Raw genomic sequence first — 10,029 nt, forward strand, 5'->3', positions numbered from 1 at the left:
CATAGGGTCGCTATGAGTCGCAGGTGACTCGGCGACACATAACAACAACAACAACAACAAGCAAAGACCAGCAGTCACTCTTTCACTCGATCTTATTCACAATCTTCCTCTATTCATTCTTCTTCTACTTTTCTAGGTGTAATAGTTTTTCCCAAGTATTGGTGTCTCCTGACAACATGTCCACAAAACATGAAATGAAGTTTCGCCATCCTTGCCTCTAAAAAGCATTCTGGTTCTGCTTCCTCTAAGACAGATTTGTTTGTTCTTTTGGAAGCCATGGTATATTCAATGCTCTTCATCAACATGCCTAAAGACATTAGTTCACTGTTGATTTTTCTTATACACTGTCCAACTTTAATATGTATGTGAAACAACTGAAAATACCATGACTTGGCCCAATTTCTCAGTAAGGTAATGTATTTTAGGCTTTACACATGTTTCCTAAGCTTAAAGTGTGGCTTACCACTCTTCCAACACAAAGTCCTAGAAGCAAATTCAGGTCATGCTTAAACTTAATACTGAAGAACAGATGAGTTGTGGAAGGACACCATCCATGAAGGAAACAAAAAGTCATGTCAAAAATGGAGAAAAATTAAAACATCAAAATAGATGTCAGAATAGACTCTAACACTTACACTGGAATGAAACAAAACAAGGAGAAGGAATGCTGAGATGAACAGAAGATTTCAAAGGGCAGATAGAGAAGACTTAGTGTAGTATTAAAAAGAAATATGCAAGGAACTGGAGTTAGCCAAAAGGGAAGAATATATTCAGCATTTTCCACATTGAAAGAACTAAAGAACAAATGGAAGCCGCAGTTGCAATACTGAAGGATTCTGTGGGCAAAATCATGAATGATGCAGCCGGCATCAGAAGATGTTGGAAGGAATACACAGAGTTACTGTAGCCAAAAGAGAATTGGTTGACATTGAATCATTTCAAGGAGTAGCATATGATCAAAACTCAGTAGTAATGAATGAGGAAATCCAAGCTGCACTGAAGGTGTTGGAAAAAAAAAATAAGGCCCCAGGAGTTGGTGGAATACCAATTGAGGTATTTCCAAATTCTAATGCAACCCTTAATGTGCTCACCAGTTTCTGTCAACAAATATGAAGGACGGCTATCTGGCCAAATGATTGGAAGAGATCCATATTTGCTCCTATTCCCAAGAAAGGTGATCCACCAGAATGTCAACATTATTGAACACTGTGATATGTAAGTAAAATCTGGCAGAATATTATTAAAAAACAATTGGAACAGTACATCAAGAGGAAATTGCCCAAAATTCAAACAGGATTCATAAGAGGCCCTGGCACACAGGATATCATTATTAATGTCAGATGGATCTAGGTTGAAAGCAGAAAATATAACAAAGATGTTTACTTGTGTGGATGATAACAAATTATGGTTAACATTGAGAGGAATAGGATTTTCAGAATACTTAATTGTGCTCATGAGTAACCTCTACATAGGCGGAGAAGCAATTGTTTGTATAGGACAAGAGAACACTGGGGTGGCAAAGTTTAACAGGGCAGAAAGTAATACATGTTGGAGAGGATGTGGTGAGATAGGAATTCTTATACATTGTTGGTGGGATTGTACAATAGTACAACCATTCTGGTTTTTTTGGTTTGTTTTTAATTATTATTGTGTGTGTGAGGAAAATTGGAAGGTGAGGAAATTGGAAGAATTAGGTATGGAAAACAATGTACATGAATTTTCTAAATAAACTAGTATAATAACAACAACAAAAAATATTACTTCCTTCAGCAGAAAAAAATAGAAAAGATGTGTGTCCTTTTTCTGCACTTATTCAATCTGTATGCTGAGCTAATTATTTAAGACTACATGAAGAAGAATGGACATCAGAATTAAAGGATGATTTATCAATGACTTGTTTTGGGGAACTAGATTTCGGAGGGACCTCTTCAAAGGTGTAAAAAGCAAGGATGTCAGTTTAAAGACTAAGGCACATTTGATTCAAGCCAAGATCTTTTCAATTGCTTCCTTTGCATCTGAAAGTTGAACAATCAATAAGGAAGGCTGAAGAAGAATTGATGCCTTTAAATTATAGTGTGGGCAAAGAATACTGACCATTTCATGGACTATCAGAAGAACAAATGGATATGTCTTGAAAGAAATGAAGTCAGTGTGCTCCTTAAAGGCAAGGATGGTGGAACTTCATCTCACTTACTTTGTACATATACTCAGGAAGAATCAGTCCTTTGAGAAAGACATCATGCTGGGAAAGGTAAAGGGTAAGAGAAAGAGAGGAAGACTCCCCACAGGATGGGTTGACATGGTTATTGCCAAATGGGCTTGGGCATGATGGAGATCATGAGGGCGAGGATGATGCAAGATAAGGCAAAGCTCAGATATGTTGTTCGTATGGTTGCTATGAGTCAAAGTCACCTAATAACTACTTGAATGGGAGTAGCCTTGCCCTGTGGGATGTTAAATTGATTGTGGGAGATGTTCATTAGTCACATGATACATACTGTTGTTGTTAGGTGCCATCAAGGCAACTCTGACTTATGACAACTCTATGAAAAACATTTTGAACACTTGCTCTATCTTGATCACCACTCAGCTCAAGCCATTCTTGGAGTCACTATGGCAACTGAAGTTTTCCTTATCTTTTACTTTACGTTATTACAAAACGACATTGAATAATGTTGTGAAAGAAAGGTACAGGAGGCTATATAGTATAATAATAATGAGGGAATCTAAAGCAGTGTGAGAAGTTACGAATGGTATTCCTGAGGAACTAATGTGTGTGTTGTGATCAGGAAGATGTATTAAAAATATCTAGGGAGTAATGTGGAAAGGAAGATAGAGTTAATTCTAAGTGGAGCAAGTGGCACTTACTTGCCAAAGATATTTAGGAGAAAAGAATAAAGCACGAAGCATTTAGAAATTGAAGGAGCAGAGAGAAGAGGGAGGAGGTGACGTGAAGTAGGGGAGTTTTGGTTTGGGGACGTTTTTTCTGGTTTTAGGACCTGTAGGTAATGGCGGAAGGCAGTGGTGGTTCAGTGGTAGAATTCTTCTATGCCAGAGACCTGATTTCGATTCTAGTTAGAGTACCTCGAGCTCTGCCATCACTCTTCTGTATTTGGATACTGATATATTTCTATGATGCTGAATAGGTTTCATGGAACTTCCAGACTAAGACAGCAGGGCAAAAGGTCTGACAATTGACTCTAAAAAATGAGCAGTGTAAGAAATCTATGGATACAAGGATCATGTGCAAAACCAATCATAGAGATTGTGTGGGGTCAGACAATGTGTCAGCTTGTTTTTTATGGGGATACTAGACTTGGAGGGTGACTCCACATCAGTGAACAAATAACCAACAGCTACAGTGAATGTAGTCATTGTTATAAATTTGTATTGTTAAGCATTAGCCTCCAATTCATAGTGACTTTCTTCACAACAGAGCAAAAGCTTGCCTGACAAAGTTTGGTTGGCAGAGGGAGGACGCAGTGGGAATATGAAAAGACATATTAGGGTAGTAGTGGGCATAGATCAGTGGTGCTTAATTTTATAAGACATAGTATAAAAAAGATCATTATATGGAATGAAATATAATATAAATTAAGGACTGTATAAATCACAATTTACATGCATGAAATACAATATATATAAATAATAAAAATATTAATAAAAAACAAAGGAACTCTAGGGAAACTAACACACCCCTAAGTCCCCCCACCCAATTAAAAACCCTTTGCCTCATTCTCAACAAATTCTAGAGGCATCTAACCTCATAAACTCCACTGTGCTTAAACTCATTGTTGTAGCCACTGTGTCAGTCCATATCACTGGGGGTCTTCCTCTCTTTACTGACCCTCTGCTTTTCCAAAGATGATGTCTTTTCCTATGACTAGTCCTTCCTAACAACATAGCCAAAGTATGTGAGACAAAAATCTCACAAACATTGCTTCTTAATAGCACTTTGGTTGCACTTCTTCCAAATCAAATTTTTTTGTTATTTCAGTACTCCTTGGGTTACATAATACTCTTCCTTAACACTGCAATTCAAAGTCATTGAATCTTCTTCAGCCTTTCTTTTTCATTATCCAACTTTTACATACATATGAAACAATGGAAAATACCCTGGTTTGAGTTGGGCACATCTTAGGCTTTAAGCAGACATCCTCACTCTTTTCACACTTTAGAGAGATTCTTGACAGCAGATTTGACCAATGTAAATGGACTTTGATTTCTTGAATATTTCCATGGATCCTTGACAACATTAGTCTTTTCTCCATTTATTATATATAATGTTTCTTATCAATATAGTTATGAAAACTTTTATTTTCTTTATGTTGAAATGTAAGCCCTGTTGGTTGGTAAATTAAAGGATATAGGTTCTAATATACAAGCCATTCTTGGAGGAAGGCATACATGTTTCCTCTCTTATCAAGGGGGGATTCCTATTATTTGGAAACAGCTCAGTGGACAGTGTGTTTGAGTCTTCTAAGATTATAATTGTATTCACATGACAATGAAGGAAACATTTTGTCTTTTTTTAATTATTTATATGTATGTGTCTTCTCTTTCATTTTTATGAAGGCAAATTTGAGAAGCATGGGTATTTTTTTTTCTCCATACCTGTTCAATTTGTATGCTGGTTGGATTATTTGAGAAGCTGGACTTTATGAAGAAGAGTTTGGCATCAGGATTAGAGAAAGGTTTATCAACAACATATGTTATCCAGATAACACAATCTTGCTTTCTAAAAGTGAAGTGGAATTGAAATGCTTGTTGCAGAAGATCAAAGAGTATAGTCTCCAAAGTGGATTAGAGCTCAACATAAAAAAAAACAAACCCAAAATCCCTCCAAATTCCTCTCCACTGAGTTAATAGCATCAAGATAGATGGAGAAAAGATGCTTTTGAACAATCAATGTTTTTGAGTTGTGTTGGAGATGTCTTTGATTTATGGTATTGGAGAAGATTACTGCTTATCCCCTGGGCTGCAATAAAAAGAAGTTTTGGAGAAAATATGCCTTGGAGAAAGTGCAACTAGGTTGCTCATTAGAGGCAAATATAGTGAAACTTTATCTCATATTTTTTGAGTATGTTGTTAGGAGGGGCCAATCCTTAGAAAAAAAATCATTATGCTTAGAAAAGTAGAGGGTCAGCTAAAGAGAGGAACCCCCCGAACCAGATAGATGGACACAGAGACTCTAACAGTGGACTCAAGTATATTAGAGAAGACAAAAAGTATATTAGAGAAGATAAAGCCGAGTATAGAGCAGCATTCAGATCAATATGAGTCGTAGTGGACTCAATCACACCTAACAACAGCAACAGCATATGCATGTGAAAGTTGTACATTGAATAAGAAGACCAAAGCACGATTGCGGATTTTGAATTGTGGTGTTGGATAGGATAGTAAATATTCCATGGATTTCCATAAGAATAAACAAAACCTGTAAACAGCCAGAATGCTTCCTGGAAGAGAGGATGAAATGATTTCATTTCACATATGTCATGGATGTTATTTGGGAAGACTAGTCCTTGGAGAAAAACCAACATGCTTAGTAGAGGGTCAACAAAAAAAGGAAGGTTTTTAATGAGATGAATTGCCACAGTGGCTACAACAATGGGTTTCAGATACAGCAGTGACTGTGAGGATGGCTCAGGAATGATTATTATTACATTCTATTGTCCAAACTTTGAGTTGGAATAGATTCAATGGTATCTATCAACAATGTAACAAACCTGGATGATGGATATAGGTACATGCAGAGTTTATGATCCCTTTGTATTTACAAGCATGTCTCATTTTATCTTATTTTATTGTGCTTCACTTTACTGTCCTTTCTAGGTACTGTGCTTCATATAACTGGAAGGTTTATGAGAACTTTGGGTTTTTCAGAGAAACAATACTATTGTTCAGAGAAAGCATATGTTTATTTTGGGGCTGTTTCATGTCTTAGTAATTTTTGCATAATGATATTGGACATTTAATAAACTACAAGATAGTGTAAACATTACTTTTATATGTTATTCTTTTGTGCCATCAAGTCACCTGTGATTCATAGCGACCCTATGTACACAGCCATAAACGTTGGTCTATCTTGTGCCAATCTCACTATACTACTATCTCTGACACACCCACCCCCATTACCCCAGTCACTGAGTCAATCCACCTTATAGAGGGTCTTAGTATCCTGTGCTGTCCCTCCACCCTCCCAAGCATGATGTCTTTCTACAAGGACTGGTCCCTCCTTGCAATGTGTCCAAAGTATGTTAGATGAAGCTTCAGAATTCTTGCCTCCAAGGAGCAGCCTGGTTTAAACCTCTCCAGGTTGAACCTGTTCATTCTCTTAGTCGTCTTTGGTATATTCAATACTCTTCTCCAACACCAGAGTTCAAAGGCATCAATTCTTCTTTTATCATCTGTCATCATTGTCTAGCTCTCTGATGCATAGCCAGTGATTACAAAAACCATTGCCTGTATCAGGTGCACTTTAGTTTCCTAACTGACATCATTGCTCTTAGTACTCTGGAGAGGTCTCTCACAGTAGACTTTCTCAATGCAGTACATCTTTTAAATTCCTGGCTGCTGGTGCCAAGAGTATTGATTGTAGAGTAAGCAAACTAAGCTGTTTACAATCTCAGTCTCTTCACCATGTATCATGATGCTTCCAATCAGCCCAATGGTGAGAATCTCTATTTTCTTGTATTGAGTTTCGATCCATATGGAAGGCTGCAGTCCTTGATCTTCTGCAGCAAGTACTTAATTTCCTTCTCAGTTTTAGGAAGCAGTGTTGTGTTGTGTCATCTGCATTTCAAAGATTGTTGATGAGTCTTCCTCCAGTCCTGATGCCACATTTCTCCTCCTACAGCCCAACCTCCCAGATAATCTATTCTGCATATAGATTGAAAAGGTATGGAGATAGGACACATCCCTGGCATACACCGTTTCCAATTTTGAAACATGAATTGTTCTCTTGCTTTGTTCTGTACGTTTACATACAACACAAGAAGTCATGTGGTGAACTATGTTGGAACAGTCTTATTATAACAATGGTCTGGAACAAAACCCTCAAAGTCTCCTAGGTACTGAATATTCCATGGAAGGAGTTTGTTCTTCCAATAGATAAAACAGATATGTTTTGGAGAAAGTGCAACCAGGGTTCTTCTAGAAACAAAGATGGTAAAACTTTGTCTCATATATGAGTCAGTTCTTAGAAAAAGACATCATACTTGAAAAAAATGGAGGATCAATGAAAGAGAGGAAGTCCCTTCATAAAATGAATTGGCTCAGTGTTTATATCAATGAGCTCAAGCACATCAGAGACTATGAAGATGGTTAGAAGATCAGGATAGGGGAAGTTGTTATTGTTGTTATGTGCCGTGGTAGAGTTGCCTACAACTCATAGCGACCCTATATACAGCAGTTCTGAAGCCTTCCCTGTCCTGAGCCACTGATTCCAACACACCAACCCATATAGCCTCTGTTATTGTGTCAATCCATCTCAGCCGGAGTCTTCCTCTCCTACACTGTCCCCTCCACCCATCTGATGCATGATGTCCTTCTACAAGGACCAGTTTCTCATGGCCACATGGCCAAAGTATGTGAGACAGAACTTCAGAATCCTAGTCTCCAAGGAGAAACTGTATTTCACCCTCTCCAAGACAGACCTATTTGTTTTCTTGGCATTCCATGGTATGTTCAATACTCTTCTCCAACACCACAACTTGAAGGGATTGATTCTTCTTCTGTCATCCTTAGTCATTGTCCAGCTCGCTGATGTATAGCAAGTAATTGCAAAGACTATATATTAGATTAGGTACACCTTAGTCGTTAGACTGACAGTGTTTCATTTCAGTACTCTGGAGAGTTCCCTCACAGCAGATTTCCCCAAAGCAATTACTCTTTTGATTTCCTGACTGCTGGTGCTAAGAGTGTTGATTGTGGAGCTAAACAAGCTGTAATTGTTAACAACCTTAATCTCTTCTCCATCTAGCATGGTACTGCCAATTGGTTCAGTGGTGAGAAATCTTTGTCTTCTTTATGTTGAGCTTCAATCTATATTGAAGACTACAGTCCCTGACCTTCTGCAGTAAGCGTTTCAGATCCTCCTCACTTTCAGCAAGCAAGGTGTGTCAGCTGCATAATGTAGGTTGTTGATGAGTCTTCCTCCAATCTTGATGCCACATTCCTCCACATTTCCTTCATAGAGGGCAAGGTTCACATCATTTTTTCATAGGCTCTTTATGAGTTGTGGTGGACTCAATGACACCTTACAGTAATATGTCTGTGTACTTTTACACTTCCTCCATACGCCGTCCACATCCCCCACCCCTGAAGTATTTATTTTCTAACTTGGCAATTTCACTACTCAGACTGTATCTTAAGCTACTAATCCAGATATGAAGGAACAATCTACCATAGTAAGGTTCAATGCAATCATGTTAATGATGTCATAGCATTGGAGACAATAAAAATATTTGGGATAAGGAATGATGTTAAATTAAGGTAATTCTTATAATGAAGTCTTACGATGTGCCTGCCTTTAAATTGTGATATTGGTGAACACTGCACTGCCAAAAGAACGAACAAATCTATATTGAAGGAATTAAAACCAGAGTGTTTCTTTGCAGCAAGTCCAATCTCACTTACTTTGGGCATAAACTAATCCTTGAATCTTAGAGACATCATCTTGGGTCAGTGAGCAAGGAAAACTCTCAACAAGACAGATTGACACGGTGACTGCCTCAGTAGTCTTAAGCAAGACAGAGATATTGAGGATGGTGCAGAATAGGGCAGGGTTCAGATCTGTTGGTTATAGAGTGACTTATTACGAGACATAGTAGGCTTGATGGCTCCTAACAACAACACTTCTTATGGTGTTTGAGGAATTAACATCAGAAAAAAAATATTAGTGAAATGTGTTAAGTAAAAAAAAAACAAAAACAAAGCAACAGATTTCTAAATAATATGTTTATCCACACTGAAATCTATTTGAGATTTTTATTTGAAATCAAATCACATATTTATGTGGAACGTGTGCATGTTCATAAAATATATATCTTCATAACTTTCAGAAACACCTTTTTTAGCAAATTAATATTTTAAATTTTATAATGAAAGTGTTGGATAGATTATCTTAAAAAGTTAATAGTTCAATTTATTATAAAATGTTCTTGGAAATAACTTTTTCCATAAATTTGGTCACTTTTTGATGTCTAGCACACTGCTTGCTACACACTAGGTGCTCAAAAAAAGGAAAAATTAGGTATAAGGTTGATTTTTTAAAAATCTGTAAGTTTTCTGCATTTCTAATTTTTTAAAGAATATGTATTGCATTTAAAATAAAAATTCATTATTAGAAATGAACAATTTTTTAAAATTTTTTTTAAAAGATAATTTTTATTAAATCATGTCATTGCACTTGGTCATTTTATTGCTACTGCAAAACAAGGCCACTGAATTACAACACTCTCATTTCTGATTTTAACCGATTGTCTCATTCTACTCATCAATTTCAAGTTTAAATGCTACCTAATTATGATGGAGCACATGACTCAATTGATCAGTGATTAGAAGAGGGAAGAACAATTGTGTTCTGAAGTGATTTCATTGGAAAAAAGCTCAAAAGAATTTAGAGGTAATATATACCCCTCAATTTACAATCTGCTGTCCCCAAAGTACTGATACAAACTGTGTGTTGGACAATGAGTAACTATATGGCATTTCTATTAATTTCTACTTCAGTTCACTTTTATTAGCAACATGAAAAAGTTTCAATTATACAAGATTGCTGTGAAGATCAAAATTTAAAGGAAAATATTAATTAGGTTGCTTAAAACAAAATGAAAGCATGATAGTTGGTTCGCAGAATCTGAAAGTTATTTGCTATGACAGTTTAAAATATAGCAGCTGTGCAAGTGAAAACAAGTCCTTTTTTTAAGCACCGTCCACATTTTCACATATTTTCCTAGAGATAGAATATTCAACTGATGATACACAACTCAGTAAAACAACTAATTTATCCACTTTGTGAAAATA

The 10,029-nt window shown here is 36.6% G+C and overlaps 1 protein-coding gene and 1 pseudogene across 1 annotated transcript in view; one reads left to right on the forward strand and one right to left on the reverse strand.

Moving 5' to 3' along the window:
* Positions 1 to 10,029, forward strand: part of ATP6AP1L (ATPase, H+ transporting, lysosomal accessory protein 1-like) — a 73,239-nt gene that overhangs the window by 10,607 nt on the left and 52,603 nt on the right. The gene's annotated exons all lie outside the window — the stretch shown is intronic.
* Positions 9,266 to 10,029, reverse strand: part of LOC102869751 — a 5,164-nt pseudogene continuing 4,400 nt past the window's right edge.

The sequence above is a fragment of the Elephantulus edwardii genome, unplaced genomic scaffold (genome assembly GCF_000299155.1).
Source record: "Elephantulus edwardii isolate Elephantulus edwardi_28Jun2011 unplaced genomic scaffold, EleEdw1.0 scaffold00082, whole genome shotgun sequence".
In the NCBI taxonomy this organism is placed as follows: domain Eukaryota; kingdom Metazoa; phylum Chordata; class Mammalia; order Macroscelidea; family Macroscelididae; genus Elephantulus; species Elephantulus edwardii.